The sequence below is a fragment of the Tupaia chinensis genome, unplaced genomic scaffold (genome assembly GCF_000334495.1).
Source record: "Tupaia chinensis unplaced genomic scaffold, TupChi_1.0 Scaffold144529_1, whole genome shotgun sequence".
Lineage (NCBI taxonomy): Eukaryota > Metazoa > Chordata > Mammalia > Scandentia > Tupaiidae > Tupaia > Tupaia belangeri.
This window is the reverse complement of record NW_006204388.1, coordinates 747,686-767,162: the sequence shown is the minus strand read 5'-3', so window position 1 is coordinate 767,162 and position 19,477 is coordinate 747,686. Positions and strand designations below refer to the sequence as shown.

The 19,477-nt window shown below is 37.7% G+C and overlaps 1 long non-coding RNA gene and 1 pseudogene across 1 annotated transcript in view; one reads left to right on the top strand and one right to left on the bottom strand.

Annotated features, from left to right (window-relative positions):
• Window positions 1-2,699: 2,699 nt before the first annotated feature.
• Window positions 2,700-3,053, bottom strand: LOC114005809 (small nuclear ribonucleoprotein G pseudogene; annotated as a pseudogene).
• Window positions 3,054-3,734: 681 nt separating this feature from the next.
• The window catches only part of LOC114005810 (uncharacterized), a 48,092-nt gene continuing 32,349 nt past the window's right edge, over window positions 3,735-19,477 (top strand). The window contains exon 1 of the long non-coding RNA XR_003547621.1: window positions 3,735-3,930. This is a non-coding gene — a long non-coding RNA (uncharacterized LOC114005810). The remainder of the gene's footprint in view (window positions 3,931-19,477) is intronic.

The following is a 19,477-nucleotide window of genomic DNA, read 5'->3' as shown; positions in this document are numbered from 1 at the left end:
AAGGGGACATGGTAAAGCATGAACTTTCTGTTAAACCTTCTTCTAGGAAGTAACACACCACTTTTACTTGTATTTTGTTGGCCAAAGTATGTTAAAAGGTTCAATGGGTAGGGAAATGCAATCCTATCAAACGCTAGGAAAGAAAGTGATTCAAGGACCCAGTATGGTGGTAAGCCACACTGCTAAGATGCAGTGCTGCTCTGCAGGCTAGGACCACATGGGAGACCAGGGCTCCATTTCCAGTCCAACCTAAAGGCCAGGCTTGGTGACATGCACCTGTAATTCCAGAAACCAGTGGATGTTGATCCAGGATGAGTAGGAGCTCAAGAATGGCCTGGACAGCATAGCAAGACCTTGTCTAGAAAACAGCCAGATGTAGTGGCATAGGCTTGCAGTCCCAGCTTGGATACTGAGGTAAGAGGGTAACAACACATATTAAAGATGAGAAAGAAAAAAAGAGAGAGAAAGAGAGATTCACATGTTTTAGAACATACATAATGATTTCACGGTAACAAACTTTACTAATTGTTTTAACAGTGGAATAAGCTAATCATAACTAACTTCAAAAGAAATTTGGCCTAATTAATGGATGCATCTACAAATGGAATTTGTTAATAAACTCAAGGCTGTTTTGTAGACTGCCCTAACATTTTCATCTGATGTCAAAGAGACCAACTGTGATCTTTCAAAATATTTCTTGGAGAATGTAAAATAGAATAAAGGACTAGTTAATGAATCAAGTTTCCTGCTGCATGATTTTATGTGCTCATGTAAGTCATTTTATAGGTTAGAGGTGTTAATTAATTTTCTATCTGAATTTCTATATCTCCCATGGCTATATGTGTTTCAAGTGATAGGGTGTTTGAATTGGCAATAGGATGGAAAATATGTAAACCAAAAACAAAAAAAACATACTGCTAGTGCTGCCTTCCTGGGATCTGAATTAAATGTGGACATAAAGCCATGGGTAGCTTTATATTCAAGAATAATGATCAGAACCAGCAGTTAGCGTAATGGCTATGTCGCTAGACTCCCACGTAGTCGACCGCGGTTCGTGTCCCGGACCCGGTGGCTTAAAACTCACGCTGGGCACGTGTGCGTGCATGCCCAAGATCCCAAGAGGAGAATGGAGGGGAAAGGATTGCGGCGTGACCATCCCCACTGGGGGGGTGATTTCTCGCTCTCTATCTCTCTGTCTCTGTCTGTTTGTCTGGCAAGCGCACACGCCCTATAGTGAAAAAAACCTCTCCAAAAAATAATAATAATAATAATAATTATCAATCCCAAACAATGGCTGTCAACATTTGATACACATTAGTACCACCTTCAAACTTGAAAAAAACATACAGATACCTGAACTCTACCCAAGATGTATTATATCAGAATCTCAGCGGATAGGGAGTATGCATGTGGATTTTGAGAAGATAGTGTAATATACGGTAATAAGCAGTTTAAGAACCACTAGTCAGCAAAATAAATTGTGAATTCAAGAATACTAAAAGACCAGAATTGTCCGAAATAGCTATTCAATTCAAAATTTCCACCCCCAATTCCAAGACAGTAGATATTATTTCACTGGCTGCAGCAAGTTCAATTTAGTGTAATTGAGTTAGGTAAAGGAACTTGGAAGACTGGGGTTCCAGAGAGTCTGGTGGATGGAAGATCAATGATAAAAACATACTGTTTGTTATTGTTTTTAGGGTAAATATCCAAATCATTTTGCCCTTAATTTCAAGTTACCTGATTAACTCAGAGGACAGTGAGAGGTTGAGTGGATGGGAGACAAAAGGCAAATTTGTTCCATTTGGGGACATGATTCAAAACTGTTGCCCTATAGGCAATATTTTAAAGGTAAAATTATGATATGTACTTAAGACCATGATATAAAGATATTTGAGAAAACTGTGTAAAAGCAAGTTGTGATTAATATAGAGTGGAACCTTTTTTATGTGCTTGTTTTTCTATCAATTAATATGAAGGCAGACTTTGCTCTCAGCCTAGGTTAGAATCTGGCTAACCTCTGAAATAACCTTTTATTACTGTTGTCATGAACCACAGAAAATTTTGAAATGCCATAAATTCCTTTGACATGGTGGAGTATGAGGTCAGAAGTGTGAGCATAGAATTTTCTGGACCAGGAGTCACATCAACAAACACATGGTAGTCAGAAACACTGTGCTTGGATCTGGGAGACCAGAGGATACTGGCAGAGTAAGGTAGGAAGGAAGTTGACAACTGGGTTGTCAGGAAGTCACGATGCATTTTTGCATAGAAAAACCTACAGAAATATGTCATGACATTTGTGATGACCTAATAGTATATTTTAGTTGCCTATTGTTTGCTAAGTTCCTAGCATGCATTATCCTGTTTACTCTTCATAACTTACCCTATGAGGCAGATGTTATTAATCCCCTTTTACAGAAAAGAAAATTGAAACCAGAGATTAAGTAACTTGTTAATATTTCACATGAAGGCAAAATTTGAACTCTGTCCTAAGAGTCTCAAAAAACATGGTTTTACTACTATAGTATATTGCCTAGGAGGGAGATGATAAAAACAGACACTATCACAATCTTTTGTCACTAAAACTTGGCCAACATTATATACATTTATTAGGCTGAGTATCAGGAAGCATTATGGAATATATTAATATCATAAAATATTTATACTTTCTTTTTTTTTTTTTTACTTAACAAAAAGTTTATTATGGAAATGTACATGACCTGATTTTTACATCATAGTAAAAACGGGCCTGTTGACAAGGGGACATGGATTTTTCTGTTGAACAGCCATTATTTATACTCGTTCCAAGGCTTCTAACATGATGATACTATTTCCTCATATTACCACCATTCCAATATTGTTCTGTTGCCCACTAGTTGCCATCTCCACACATTCATCTATCACAAGATTCATAAATGGATCAAATCCCCGCAATATTCCTTGGACATGTCTGCCACCATTTAATTTTAATGATAACTTCTTGTCCATAAATTTTTTCAATTCGGGAGGGTGAGCTTTGCTCATGGTACCAACTCGGCGGGCTCAGGGATGCCTTTAAAAATATTTATACTTTCTTAGAAGTCTACTTACTCATTTTCTAAGAGAAAACGAGAAAGGGACCTTCAACAAGCACTCTTCCCCCTCAGCCCTGCAACTGCTAATGTCAGATGAGATGACATGATATAGCCACAGTGGCACAGTAGTAGCTTGCAACTCTGTGATGCTGAAGCGATATGGGAGATCAGGATTTAGTTCCCGAGTCAACCTGCACATGCCGTGTGCACATGCATGTGCCCATTATTCTGACTGGCTAGAAAGGCTGGGGGAAGGATGATGGCATGACACCTTGTTAGGAATGTTTGTCATTCTCTCTCTCTCTCTCAAGAAATAAATAAACTTATAAAAAAGAAATCACACTTAAAGAAGGCAGTGACGATGATTTCATTAAGAGAATACATGGTTGCAAGTATTTTCCTATGTTTAGGCTACAAAGTTCTAAATGACAAATTTCACAATCAGAAAATGGATTATCATTCACATATTCTGCAATACTTTGGGTCAGATCTGCCTTTCTGATAATCATCAGTAAAATAGCAACACCTTTGAGTGAGTCATTGGAAGCCAATATTCATGGGTAGTACGATGAAGGATTACATTATTACATGAATAATGATGTAACCAGTTTTTAGGAAATCAGTAGGCAAGATGATGTCATATGTAATATGAAGGATACCGAAGAGCCATAGCCTTGTTAGTAATAACAGCATTGTTACGTTTTCTCTTAGTAGGAGAAATGAAGTTAGCCAGGAACAGAGCACTTGACAATAAAGTACACAAAGGAATGTTTCCTGAACCAAACAAGAAAAAGTAGTGATTGGGTACTAATAAAGAATCTTCACATGTACTGATTGCCCAATAAGCAAGTGTGTAAGTATTTCTTCTATATATGTTACTTTGGAACTTTATTCAGATAATCAACAATAACTATTGATAGGATGAACTTGCAAATTTCTGTTTTTAAGTTTTTATTTATTTATTTTTATTTCTTCTGTTAGAAAAAGAGAGAGGCACCCCCAATAGGATCTCATGCCACAATCTGTCCCAAGCCTCAGCCAGCTAGGATCATGGGTTGTGCCAGACATAAACCTAGAACCTTCCCATATGGTTTCAGCATTGTGAACTATTTTTTCCTACTAGGTCATCACAGCTAGCCCTGCTTGTGAATTTAAAAGTATATTTTAAAGTCAAATTGTTTATTTGTATACAAGAAACATTTCCCCAAGTTCCTGCACAACTCAGAGATGCCCTGATGTTAGCAGACAGTCCCAGGGGAAACTGAAAGCATGATAGAATGGCTGCACGATAAAGGGACTTGAAGGTATCCATCAAGTTACAGAAATGCAAATGCTTTCAGAGAAAAATCAATATGTATATCTAATTGTTAGGCTGAGGGCGTAGTCTGAAAAGGGAAAATTCCAATACATTAATCGAGAAAAAAACTGGACTTTTTGTGCCAATAAGAAAAGTAAAAGTGCAACATCAACAAGAGCATTAGATACCTCTGAGAGCTAAGCTTTAATAACAGGGAGGAACACAGTACAATAATAGGCACAGATCTTGATTACTTTTCCTAATGAGAGTGAAGCACAGCATGGAAAAGTGACAACTTGAGATAATTCAAAATGTCACATTAGCTTTGAGTTTCAATCTCTTCCAAAACCAGTCTTCATAAAAACTGCTAATGAGTAGTAAATTGGACTGATTTGAGTTTTCCTTTGATTTGTTTCTTGTGCTAATCTTTAGAGAAAAGGTTTAAGGGAGTGGGATGTCATGGATAGCACATTAGAGCAGAAGTCAAGCGACCTGACTTAGAGTCTGTGCTCTGCAATTAACAATCCATGTGTCCCAGGGCAAGGAAGGCAAAGAAGTTAATCTGTTTGTGAACATCTGTCAGGTGTCACACACTGTGCTAGGTGTAGAATGGCAGGTGAGAAGGTCTGGAGTCCTTGAACCATCCACAGACTAGTAGTGGAGATTGACATTAAAATGATAATTAGAATATCTTGTGACAAGTCTCTTAAAGAGTTATGGGCAAAGGACTGTGGAAGTCCATATTATAGTGTGATAACAATGAAAAAATCAATGATACATGCTAGTCAGTGCTAAAGTCACATATGGAATTTTATCATTTCTAGGAAATACACTGAAAAGAGTAAGAAGACACAGGCGAGAGCCAGCCAGTGGCATGGTGGTTCAGGCAGCTGAATCCTACATGTCTAACTTCATGGTTTAAGTCCCAGTCTCAGCAGTTTTGAGGACATGTCAGATGCATCTCTGTGCATGCCCCAAATCCCAAGATGAGAATTGAGGAGAGGGGATTTCAATGTGGCCATTCCCTGCTGGGGGTTGATAGGGCAATTTCTCACTTTCCCACTCTCTGTCTCTCTCAGGTGAGAACATGCACCCTATAGCAAAAACTAAAAACAAACAAACAAAACAAAAACAAAAACAAAATCAAACAACAACAATAACAAAAAAGACACAGGTGAAATGATCTTTTGCAGTATAACCTACTTAACCCAATAAATCTGAAATACTATTTTGACATTAAATACATATAAATTTATTAATGAGATAGTTTACATTCTTTTTTTCTGTCTAAAATGCAGTATATGTTTTATACTTAAAACACATTTAGATTCAGAATATCCACATTTCTTTCTTCTTCTTCTTTTTTTTTTTTTTAATGGGAGCTTTTTTTGAAAGAGAGAGAATCACCCTCAACTGTGATCCCTCCCTACCTGCTGTCTTCCCAGCCAGCCAGTATCTTTGTATGGATGCCTAGTACATACAAGTCAACCTGGGAACTGACTCCTCAGTCATTCATATGGATCCAACTTGAGCAGCACTGATATTGCTGTTTCACCAAGCCAGCCTGGACTAGCCTCATTTCCGGTGCTCAGAAGCTATATGTAGCTAAGTGGTAACTACCTCAAACAATGCAATGATTTACACTTATGTACACATAAGTCTACACTTCTAACAAAAAATGCTTAAAGTAAATATGCACCATTTGTTAAGAGATTCCTAGCTTAATGTGAGGACATGTGAAAAAAGCCTAGCGCTTGGGACCAGAGTTAGCGTAATGGCTATGTTGCTGGACTCCCACGTAGTCGACCGCGGTTCACGTCCCGGACCCCGTGGCTTAAACTCACGCTGGGCGCGTGTGCGTGCGTGCCCAAGATCCCAAGAGGAGAATGGAGGAGAAGGGATTGTGGCGTGGCCATCCCCCCTGGGGGGTGATTTCTCGCTCTCTATCTCTCTGTCTCTGTCTGTCTGTCTGGCGAGCGCACGCGCCCTATAGCAAAAACCTCTCCAAAAAAAAAACCCCTAGCACTTTAATTCTCTAGACACTGGCTCCCACACATGGGTTCACAAACTAATACTGAATTGGGTACATTATGAACCCCATGGGAAACACATGAAAAGACAGACTCCCCAATCTCTGAGATTCTGAATCACTGCCTTTATTGGAGCTTAGAGATTAATATTTTCTAAAAGTTCTCGGATTATTCCTAGGTGTATCTAGGACGAGGACTACTGGCCAATAAGCTCAACAAGGGTCACCTGTGAAAATAAAAAAGGTAATTTGATTTTAGGTAGCATTAGTAGAGGGATCTCCTTCCATGTGAATGGGCCATATAAGTGTTTCTTGAGAAACTGTATCCCTTTTCTTCCTGGTCAGTGTGGCTCCTGAGCCAGCCATGCCTTCTCTTCCGAACTATCCATTAGCTCAGCCTGGAGTTGGAGGCATCTCTATACTAACCTTCAGGAAGGCATGCAGGTCTTGTTTCCCACTTTTGTTCACACATTTTGTCTGTGTGTGTGTGTGTGTGTGTGTGTGTCCCAAAACTGGCTATGCATCATGATCGTATAGGTAATATTAAGCTATCTTCTTTGGACTTCTCTCTAGGTCTACCAACTAGAAATTTAGGAAACGAAGACTAACACTCTGCATTTATATAAGCTCCTTTGCTAGGATTGCTACTTTTCTTAACAGATTTGTGGACCTTTTTGCCATCACCTACAGTATGCTATAGTAGCCTTAGGCAGTCCTAGCTTGATATTTGGCTCTGTAACTTGCTATGTGGTCTTGTTAGGTAGTTTACCATGTCTGAGCCTGTGTTTTCTAATCAGTAAAATGGGGTTGATAATATTATAATTGTAGGGCTGCTGTTAGCAACCTGAACTCTTCCATGAAGATCCAACATTGTAGAGCACTAGCTGGCCCCATCTGCTTAAAAAATATATTCAATATTTGGCCTAGTTGTAGTGGCACAGCTGAGAAGCTGTGCCCTACAGTCTGGTTCCACATGAAAGCCCAGGTTTGACTCCTGGTCCCACGGAAAGGCTGGGTACAATGGAAAGTTTCTGTAATCCCAGTGACTCAAGAGGCTGAGGCGGGAGGACTGCAAGCTCAACTTGATCTGGGTAACATAGCAAGACCCTATCTGAAAGTTAGGTTAGGTGGCACATGCCTGTGGTCCTGGATGATTGGGGGGCTGGCAGGAGGATCTTGACACAGTAAGACCATATCTAAGAAGCCTATTTCTGTTTCCCTTTGCCTCCTTTTCTCTCTTCCCTCCCCAGCTCATACACACACACACACACACAAATACTGGTGTGTGTGGGTATGCTCGGAATGTGAGTTTCTCACCAGCTCCATTGATCAACCTAGTTACTTTTTGCTTCAATTATTTCAATAGCTTTTCAATCTTTTTCCTTGCTTGTATCTTCCCTCCCCTTCCCCCACTGTCTGTTCTCAACTGAGTAGCCAAAGTGGCCCCATAAAAACATGAGTCAAAATCAATTACTGCTCTGCCCAAATGGAGATGTCATCCTCTCTTAGAGTAAAACTCGAAGTCCTTAAAATAGCCTACAAAGCAACTTTTGGATCTGAAACTCTGCTTCCTCTCTAATCTCAATTTCTCATTTCTTCCTTGCTTACTCTGCTCCAAACACATTCTTGCAATTTTCCAACACAATAATAGTCCTGTTTCTAGGGCATTGTGCATGTTCTTTTTTCTGCTTGTAATATTCTCCCTCCCCCTCTTCTTAAAAAATTAAGCTCTAATCTTTTCTCTCTCTCTCTATATATATATATTTATATATGTGTGTGTATATATATATATATATTTGCATGTGTATGTACATCTTTCACATATATGTATATATATGTGTGTATAAATATATATATATTTCATAGTTATACATATGATAATATGTAATAACACTATAGAGAAGTCTCTAAGAAGACTTGTAGGTAGACCTTTCAGACCACACTACCCAGGGGTCATCTGGGAGGAAATTTTTAGCAAGATGTCCAGAATACCTTTTCTAGAGTTGCCCAGAGGAATACCTGTGGGCAGAAATGCTAACTATATTACCCCAAGCCCACTCGGAGGAAGAATTCTTAGCAGGGCATCAAACTCTAATTTCCAGAGGCCTTCAGGAGATAGACTTCCAGACAGAGCACTGAACTACATTAGCTATGTGCCTGTGCTTGGAAAACTTGTGGCCAGAAGGCCCAAGAAACATCCCAGATTCACCAGGGGAGGATTTCTAGGCAGACATGCCAGACTACCTTGCCCAGTGGCCTTTGGGAGGTAGACTTCCAGTAGAGCTTTAGACTAAAATACCCAAAGAGCTCCAGTAAGAAAACTTTCAGTCAGAATGCAAGAGTCATTTCCCAGAATCCCTGGGAGGAAGACTACTGTACCAAAATGCTATACTACACTACCAAGGGACCTGTGGGTGGAGGAGTTTCTCACAGGGTGCCAGACTATAATTTCCAGGGGTCCTTGGGAGATAGACTTCCAGACACAGTGCTGTGCCAAACTATACTATCCAGGGGCCTCCAGGAGGAAAATTTCTGGTCAGATCACCAAATACAGATCCCAGAGTTGTGAGGAACAAACACCAGACTACACTATACACACACATACACATACAAATATATATATATGCATACATATATATATATATATATACACACACACACATATATTTTAAAATTTTCTCCCTTTTTTTTTTGTAGAGAGATTTTTGCTATAGGGTGCATGTACTCACTGGAAAGACAGAATATTTGCTATAGGGTATGTGCACTCAGTGGAGAGACAGAAATTAAGAAGTCATCCCCCAAGGGGGAACAGCCATGCTGAAATCCCTTCTCCATTCTCCTCTTGGGGTTTTGGGCACATAAAAACACATGTCTGGTGTGAGTTTTAAGCCAGCAGGTCCAGGACTCGATATGGTTGAGCGGTCAATGACTTGGGAATCCAGCGATGTAACCATTACACCATCTGCTGGTCCCTATTTTAAAATTTTCTACAGGGCACATGCACTTGCCAGAGAGAGACAAAGAGACAGACAGAGAGAGGAAGAGTGAGAAAGTACCCCCCATGGGGATGTTGAAACCATAATTCCTTCTCCTCCACCTCCACCTTTGGGATTTTAGGGACAGGCACACTGTTTTCTGGCATGTTTTCCAAGCCACTGAGTTTAGGATTCAAACAGTGCAGTCAGCCATGTAGGATCCAGCCACCTTAACCACCATGCCACCAGCTGGCCCTTTACTCTCATGTTTTACTTCCTCACTATTTCCAGGTCTCTGTTCAGATATCGCCTTATCTATAAAGATTTCTCTGACTTTCTTATTTAAATAGTTTAGCCTTCTTTCTTGACATTACTTTTTTATATTTTACTTTTGCTTATTGTCTATCTCTTTTTGCTAAAATGTAATCTACTCGACGGTCAGGAAATCATACACTCACTGCCTGAAACAATAAATGGCACATATGAAGCACTTTGTTGAATAAAAAAAATATGTCAATACAAGGTACAGAGGAGAGAATCATGGAAATTAGGGTAAAAAACCCTGCCCTTTAAGTGCTAGGTGGACATCAGACAGAAATTCCAGTTTTAAATTTTTGACTAAGGATACCAGAGGTTTTTAAAAAACTGATCAGAATGGTGATTAGATTGACAAGACTTTTATGAGAAATAGGGTTTTAATCGAGTAATCATTTTGAAAGAGTCTCTTTGGCTGAGACATTGGGTCCCTATTCCCAAAGGACTTGTACTAACTCATATTTTTATACTTAAATTATCATTTCTTCTTTCCAGAAGGCATCCATGGAATTTACTACCTATTTCTCAATTTCTTGGAATTTACCCAGCCACTGTCCACATAATTGTTGCAGGAGGAACTGTTAGTAAAATGCAATCATATCTTTTAAAAATTTGTTAGGATCGGGCTGAGCAAATACATCTAAATCAGTGAGTTCTTTTTTATTGCATTTAGATTTAGGATGCAAAGCTGAGCCAGCACCTCCATGAATATATGTAGTGGGCTTAGTTGTGACTCTCAGAAAGACATATTCAAGTCCTAATCTCTGCTACCTGGGAATGTGGCCTCTTTCGGAAATAGGGTCTTTGTAGGTATAATTAAGCTATGATGAGGTTCAAGGAGCAGAGCAAACTACACAAGACAGAAAATTATAATGGATTCCAAGAGGAGCCAGAGACTAATCTTTGATAGCGCTTGACTTTCTGTTTCCAGTTTCCCTTGAGCCACAACTGAGTTTCTTGTCCTAGTCTTTCACAAAATTCCAAAGTTGGTTTTCAGTAAATCTCTAAATTAACTTTAGTTGGTATCTTCTACTTATAACCAAAATAATCCTAGTCAATTTTTTTCCAGAGGGATTTCATTTGTGGATCAGCTTTTCATTCAGTCTGGCATATTCAATCTTCTCATATTTAAAGATGTTAACTTTCCCTTATTGTTTCAGTTGGAAGCATTTAACCAAAGTCTATTTGTTTTTAGCACTCAAAGCAAGCCATTTGTGTAAAACTGTAAAACCTTTAGATTTGGAAATAACTCCCATAGAATGATAGGCTCCCTATTATCTATAAAAATAAGAAAAAAATATCATTACTAGAAAATCTTTCTAGTTCTATGACTTGATTTTTGGACTCTCCTTCTTTTCTTTTCTTTTTCTTTTTGAGAGGTTTTTGCTATAGGGTGCGTGCGCTTGCCAGACAGGTAGAGAGAGACAGAGAGACAGAAAGCGAGAAATCACCCCCTGGGTGGATGGCCACGCCGCAATCCCTTCACCTCTGTTCTCCTCTCAGGATCTTGGGCACACACACACATATGTGCCTGGCGTGAGTTTTAAGCCACGGGGTCTGGGACGCGAACCGCGGTCGACTATGTGGGAGTCCAGCAACAAAGCCATTTGTGTAAAACTGTAAAACCTTTAGATTTGGAAATAACTCCCATAGAATGATAGGCTCCCTATTATCTATAAAAATAAGAAAAAAATATCATTACTAGAAAATCTTTCTAGTTCTATGACTTGATTTTTGGACTCTCCTTCTTTTCTTTTCTTTTTCTTTTTGAGAGGTTTTTGCTATAGGGTGCGTGCGCTTGCCAGACAGGTAGAGAGAGACAGAGAGACAGAAAGCGAGAAATCACCCCCTGGGTGGATGGCCACGCCGCAATCCCTTCACCTCTGTTCTCCTCTCAGGATCTTGGGCACACACACACATATGTGCCTGGCGTGAGTTTTAAGCCACGGGGTCTGGGACGCGAACCGCGGTCGACTATGTGGGAGTCCAGCAACATAGCCATTACGCTAACTACTGGTCCCTGGACTCTATTTCTATGAATCTGCTACTTGTAAAATACTGCCTATGTGCTGGAGAAATACAGAGATGAATGAGACACTGTTACTTATTTCAGAGAGTTTAGAGATTAGTGAGTGAAAAGACTCAGGAACAATATATTGAAAACTAGGGTGGCATAAAACAAGTACTATGATAGAAGAACCACCAATGAGTTCAGTAGAAAGTGTAATTATGTCCAGCTGAAGTTACCATTGAAGCATTGAAAGATGAGGAGAATGCTGATAGATGAAGACAACCCCTTTACTCCTAGGAAAAGTTAGGTTATGCTACCTTGCTAATACTCTCATAGCTTCCTCTATATCTCCCTATTCACTGTGTGTTTTCTTACTGTATTGAAAGCTCTGTAAGAGCAGTAGTCATGTTTGTCATGGCCAACATTGTATTTTGGGAGCTTAACATTACACTTAGTACATAGCAGATGTCAAGAAGTGCTTTTTGCTTGAATGAATAAACTTGGTTATGGGCCCATACCACATAGAGAATGGAACAGGAGGGCAATTCTCTATTTGAATGGTTTTAAGGACCTCAGTAGGAAAATCTCATGTAGTTTTACTCTAGTGCTTTTACATTAATATGAATAGCTATGCCTCATATGTTTCCTCCTTTCTGTTTCAACTAGCAAATTTTCTCCCTTGTTCTGTTCAGTTCCCTGAAGAAAAAAAAAAGTTTGGTTTATTTGTTCATATTTTCCAGTTAGGTTATACATGTCATTGGCCAGATAATATAATGACTATCCTTTAGTCATGTATCTACCTCTAGACCAGCCGTCCACACCTGGATGAAGGTCCTCTAATTCCAAACATTAAGATCTAAGTATTTGTATCTAATGATCTAATTGTGGAATAGTTTTATGTAGAGGAAATTTGGACTGGGAGTACAATGACTGATCTATCTAAAATATTACTTCTGTACAATAGCCTAAGATATATCATGAAAAAAACTTTACTCTCCACATTAATTGTAGCCACATTAGCTTTTGGGAGAGAATACTGAAGTCAGTAAATGAGTTAGCAAAAATAGATAGAAATACTGGTTCAAAATACTGAACCAGTATTGGTTGACTTGGACCTAAAGTCATGTCAGGTCAGGTAAACCTGACTTTAGGTCCAGGTCAACCAATACTCAATCTCATAGAATATAGTTTATTCTTTTACCCATATTTCATTTTTTTTCTGTTCTTGATTCACTCCTTCCAAAAGGATGAAAAAAAAATACGATTTACCTATTTTATTAATTAAAAATACTTTCTTTGTTTTGAGTACTGGTAAAACATCTTGATTTAGATTTTCACCTTACTACAAAATTCACACACCATTACGTACTTCTTTTTCTGTTTCTTTGTAAGTTTTGACTTCTCGCTCATTCTTTTCTGCTTCTGAAGGTAGATCAATAAGATAAAGAAAATATAAAATATTTTATAATAAAAGAAAGTAAATGAAATTTATACCCATATGGGTAATATGGTTAAGTTAAAGTGAGGGAGTGATACACAGCAAAAAATATGACTAACAAAGGAGTTCTTTGTTTCCAATTTTACTGGGTATGAACGTAGGGCTATTGGAGATACTCATTGGGAGCTGAGATGAAATGAAGCAGGAAGGAAGTTAAGATTACTGACTAGCACGAATGTTCAAGATGTACTTTGCATTTTTTAACCACATTGTTTCCTAGTTCTCAACCTGAGTAATTTTTATAAATCACTTAGTAGGCCCACTGTCAGTAAGAAAAGCCTATTTCTATAAACTTGCTTTGAGGTAGTATATACACATTTGGCAGAGCTCTTTGGCTGAAATTTTCTCATTGTGTTTGACTAAATTTGAAGATGGTCTCTTCCTATTTCTTAGTATGTATACAGACTAAGATTGAGAGAGATCACTAGCAATCAATCATCACATGTACTTTTGTGGACCAGAGCTGCGAAGACAAAACTGAAAAGTAGGAGAACCTTGAATTAAGACCCCTCCCGCTTCTTAGGTGACAGTAACAGTAACCACTCAGCGGCAGAGGAGAAGAAGATTTTATTCAAGGACCAGCAGATGGTGTAATGGTTACATCACTGGGTTTCCACATAATCCACTGTGATTTGAGCCCCAGACCCAACAGCTTAAAATTTACACCAGGCATGTGTGTGGGAGTGCCCAATATCCTGTGAGAATGGAGAACAGATTGTGCTGTGACCATCCCCCTTTGGGCATGATTTCTCACTTTCTGTCTCTCTGTATCTCTCTATCTATCTGACAAGCACACACACCCTATAACAAAAATCTCTCTCAAAAAATATTTTATTCATGGTAATTTTTAATTATAATTTTAATTGATATATAAAATTTATACATATTTTTGTAGAGTACAGTGTGATTTTTTCATGACATGAGTACAGGGCAGTAGACATATCTACACTCTTAAAGTTATTATTACTTTCTTTTTTAAAGAATTATTATCATTTAATTTGCTAGAAGGCATATATGCTCACCGGAGAGAAACAGAGAGTGAGAGAGAGGGGAAAATGAGAAAGCAAGCTGCCAGGTCCAGGACTCAAACTGTGATTGGCTATGTGGGATTCCAGTGCCTTAACTACCACACCACCTGCTGACCCCATTTATCATTACTTTTGTGTTGTGAACATATAAAATATTTCATTTATGCCCTATTTACTATATATACTGAATATATCACACTTTCTTTAACATGTGTGACCCTGTAGTTGAGACTGTTGCCTGCTATTCACTAGCCAAATTTTCCCTGGTTCCTGCTGGAAGGGCCCTTAGACATCATTATCCTGGATGCAGTGCCTGGAATCTAGGTAGCTTTCTTATGCAATAAGAGGAACTGGCTTGAGGATAAAGTACACAGTAACATTAGACTTTTATTCTAATGAAGAAATGGGAGAGAAGGGAGTATGGCATGACTGTACTCACTGACAATTAAAAAGGAAAGGAAAAAGAAAAGAAAAAGTATGAGGTAGAATGAATAAAGAAAGTGTGATATATTCATTCAAAGAAACACTGTTTCATTGGATTTGGGGTATGCACATGCATGCTCCCTAGGTATTTTTTTAAGGGTCACAGGCCTGGATTTGAACTGCAGTTGGCCAGGTGGAATCTGGCTCCATTAACCACTAGACCATGGAACCCGTCCCCACCTCATGCTCTTTTAATAATGCCATTCGAACTTCTGAACAAAGTCTTCACAGTCTTGAAAGAATAAAAGTCTAACGGCAGTAAAATAGGTGTGCGTTGTTTTATATTCTGAAAAGGAGTTTTCTACATTATGCAATTTTTATCTCATATAGCTGCATATTTAAAAGCAGATGAAGTAAAGGCATTGTCTCCTTGTCAGCTGCAAAGAGTTTTTCAGCTTTCTTCAAAGAGTTTAGGGTAAATACTAATATTTAGTGTATGATGGGTATTCACACTAGGCAATTCTTTCATGGCTTGACAATATTATCTGACAGTCCACGGAGCTAAATAAAGAGTTAGTGTGGCACTTTCTTCTGACTATGACATGAACTCCCTCCCCCTTCTCTTGGCTTAGCATTGACTGTATTACTCCCAAGTTATAGCCATGTTCTGACCATGAAAATGAGGAGCAAATGAAAAAGACTGACAATCATGAATAGGCCTCTCCCTTCTGCTTTGGCTCATACACCAGGGAGGTTTTTACAAGATTATAAACCCCTGCCCTCTCTAGCTAATGCCATTCAGTTGTCTGTTTATCACTTGTAGATACACCCATGTAATTTTCCATTCAATTCTGATTGAGTAATCAACAGCCTCAATATTACTGGAAGGTGAGATCTAAAATTAATCATGGTCTTGGTCCATTGGGCATTTGAGAAGTTATAGGAATTTGAACTCTGGAGTCTTTAGTATATTCAAAGTAGAGAATTGAAAAAGGAAAATCTGAATACAGGTGTGATCAATTTAAGATTGCAGCAAAGATGGGACTTAATTAAAGGCTCTTTTTCCTAAAGAATTAACTAGATTTACTCCTCTGCCCTTTGTGAATAAGGTTGAGACTGGGAAGAATTTTTAAGGAATTAAGTCTTAATTATTGTGTACTGTTTGTTTTAAGTTACACCATTTTTTCCCCTGGATCATGTGGATCACGGTTTTATTTAGTTACTAAAATCAAAGTAACTCTCTCAATGTTCTCTCAGAGAAAAGGTATGGGCATATCATTTGTAGAACTATTCCCTTTGTATTTATCCTCTGTATTAACAAAAATTTTGTAGTAATAAAAGTTGTCTCACCTATAGATTTTTTGTTTTAAGATCCTTTGGAAGAGGAATAGAAAAGGACATCTGATGTAGAGTAACTTTCTGCCAGACAGGAATGGGAAGAAAAAGAAAAGTCTTTGAATTCTTAGGAGAGGGATAAATGGAAGAGGAGAGGGAAAATAACAGATAATAGTTATTCTATACATGTTTTTCACCGGTCCCATCGAAATCACCTTTGAAAGGTGAGCGCAGAATTTATAAACAAAAAATATAGATATTTTGAGGAGTTTGACATAAGGAGAGCTTGTACTTTAGTTTCTGTTTGAGATACTACTAAATATAATCACACACATCAGCAGTGGTGTGTTCATAATGGCTGAACTAAAGAAAATGATGGTATGATATGTTTATGTACAGAGAAGACTGAAAACCAGCCACTCCTTTGGCTCCAATGTGGTATAATAAAGATGCAGAATGCTCTAGGAAGTTAGAAAGTGGCATAGGTAAATGTATGCTTACAAGACTGATCCACATGGGAAATTTCTGAGTTCATACTTGGAGACCTTCCTGGGAACATACATGCCACAATTTGGGGCTGTCTTTAGGGCTGGAGGTGAATTACAGCATAACTCAGAGAGTACCCCTCTCTCTCATATGGAAGAAAGAAATGAATAAACCTAAAAAAGAAAAAAAATATGCACAATGTTCCTGAATATCAGTCAGAAGAGTTGACACAAATGTAGCAGAGTATGTTCTGGGCAAGGCCATCTGGAGAACATAGCTGAGTTTTAGCTATTCTGCAATATAAGTGGAAGCTAGGATAGGCCAAGACCTAAAAGTAGGCATGGATATTCCTAAGCACACTGAGAAAAGAGCTTAAGTTTTATCAGCCACGAATTTCAGTAGCAGATTCCAGAAAGATAAAAATAATCATAAAGGGCAAGGAACGTATTTAGGGAGGCAAATAAAACTCTAAAGGAAACAAGAGACAGCTCTCTGATATGAGAGTCCTTCTTTCTTCTCTCATGAGGACACTTTAGATATTTGTATCCAGAGTTGGTGGTGATTTGAAGAAGGGAAAGTGGGAGAAGTCTTGACAAGAGCCAAAAAAATTGTCTTCATCTGAACATTTAAAATAAGCATATTTTAGTTACTTGACTTGGTAAACTTAAATTTTCCCCAGTGCTAAGTGAATGGGGAACTTGAGAATGATATAAGATCATTAATAGAAAATTAAGAACCCATATTTTCTGATGAAGCTGAGTTTGTAACATGCTAAATTATTAGTCCTTACAATGAAATTAAATGGAAAGTATATAATACATGATTTGTAATAGGGTGCCTATCCTTGCAGATAATGTACTGTGGCACGGCCTTAGCATAATGCTTTGTAATGCTGGAAGCCACATGAAATATCAGGGTTTGGTTCACTGTTTGATCTGTGCATGCCAGGTCATTCTGGCTGGCTGGGAAAGGCTAGAGGAATGATTGCAGTGTGAGACCCTGTTAGGGTGCTTATCTCTTTCTCTCTCTCAATAAATAAAATACATTTTAAAATTAAGATATGTCTCCCATCAAATTCTACACAGTATACTTGGATCTCAATATGTGTGTCTTTATTATATGATGTGGAGAAATAGTCATAATACTGTGATTTCTCACTGTATCTGTAGGACCCAGTTTTACATTTTCTGTCAGGTGTGAGATTTTAAATTTTACTGACTAGAGAATTTGTCAGGGCTGAAATAGGAGTGTGTGATTCATGATAGAAAATAAACTTTAAAAAGAACCCGTGTAGGGTAAATCACATAGAACTGTAAATATGCTGGATGAACCAGGGGGCAATTCTGTATCTAGATTCTTTTTTCTCCCCTAGTACTGTGGAATATTCTTTCCTTGCTCCTACTCTCCTGCCATGCAATTGGCTAGGATAATGATACCCTAGAAAGTGATGAACTCAGGCCTCCTGTGGTATGATAAAGATGCTGAGTTATCACGACATTGGCTCTGAAAATTGACAGTAGTAAGATAGTCATCTTCTCCTCCCATTTATTATTGCTCTCTGTGAAATTTTTTAACCAGGCCTATAACCTTACGCTTTAGCATGATGCAATCTCTATAAACTATTATACAAAATATATTTCTGATAATGCCCATTCCAGAAATAAAACTTGGATTAATATTTATTGAACACCTATCTGCGTCTAGTATTATATTAGTTCAATGGATACAAACAGAAATAAACCAAGGCCCTTGTCTCTGAGGACCTCATGTAGTAGTGGGATCTGATTTAGGAATATTCTGTAGTTGAGCTAAAAATGATAATGATGATAACTACTATTCTGTGATGCCAACATTTTACACATTGTTATGTTTACACATTCTGTATGAACATATGTACACATACTGTATACTGTCATCAATTCTTTTGATAATACTGTAATAAAATGTAACTTATTTGCAATTTAGTTAAATGACTTCTGTTTTATAAGTATACATGTTTTCTTTATTAATTGATCATTTAATGAAAATTTAGATTGTTTCTATATCTTAGCTATTATGAATAATGCTGCAATGAACATAGAAGAGACTCTAACTCATATATATATATATATATATATATATATATACATATATACATATATATATATATATGTCAGGATCTCACATGCACATACACAAACATGCACATACATACATATGTATACATGGATGTATATAAATGGTATATGATAATTCTATTTTTAATTTTTTGGAGAACTACTATACTGTTTTTCATAATGGCCAAATCATTTTACATTCCCACCAAAAGTGTATGCATCTTCACCGACCCTTTTTTGTTTTTGTTTTGATGATATGTATCTTAACAATTGCGAGGTGATATCTTATTGTGGTTTTGACTTGAATTCCCTGATCATTAGTGGTTGACCACCTTTTCATAGACCAGTTGGCCATTTTTATATCTTCTTTTGAGATCTGTTCAAATCCTTTTTAATTGTTCTAGTTTTACTTTTTATCTTTTTTTTTCTTTCTTTACTTCACTATTGAATTATAGAAGTTTCTTGTTTAATTTGGATATTAATCCTCTATCTGATACATGATTTGTAAATATTTTCCCCCATTCTGTAGGTTGCCCTTTCAGTCTGTTGATTGTTTTCTTTGCTGTACAGAAACTTTTTAATTTGATGTAGTATCACTTATGTTATTTTTCTTTTGTTTCCTGTGCTTTTGGTGTCATATGTAAGAAATCACTGCCAATTTCATGAAGCTTTTCACTTATGTTTTCTTTTAAGAATTTTAGTTTCAGTGTTATGTTTCAATCTTTATTTGATTTTTTGTATATAGTGTGAGATAAGGATATAGTTTTATTCTTTTGGATGTGGAGATTTAGTTTTCCCAACACCTTTTATTAGCTATTAAGAGAGACTTTTGCTATAGGGCACATGTGCTTGCCAGAGATACAAGGAGACAGAGAGAGAAAAAGTGAGAAATCACCCTCAGGGGGAA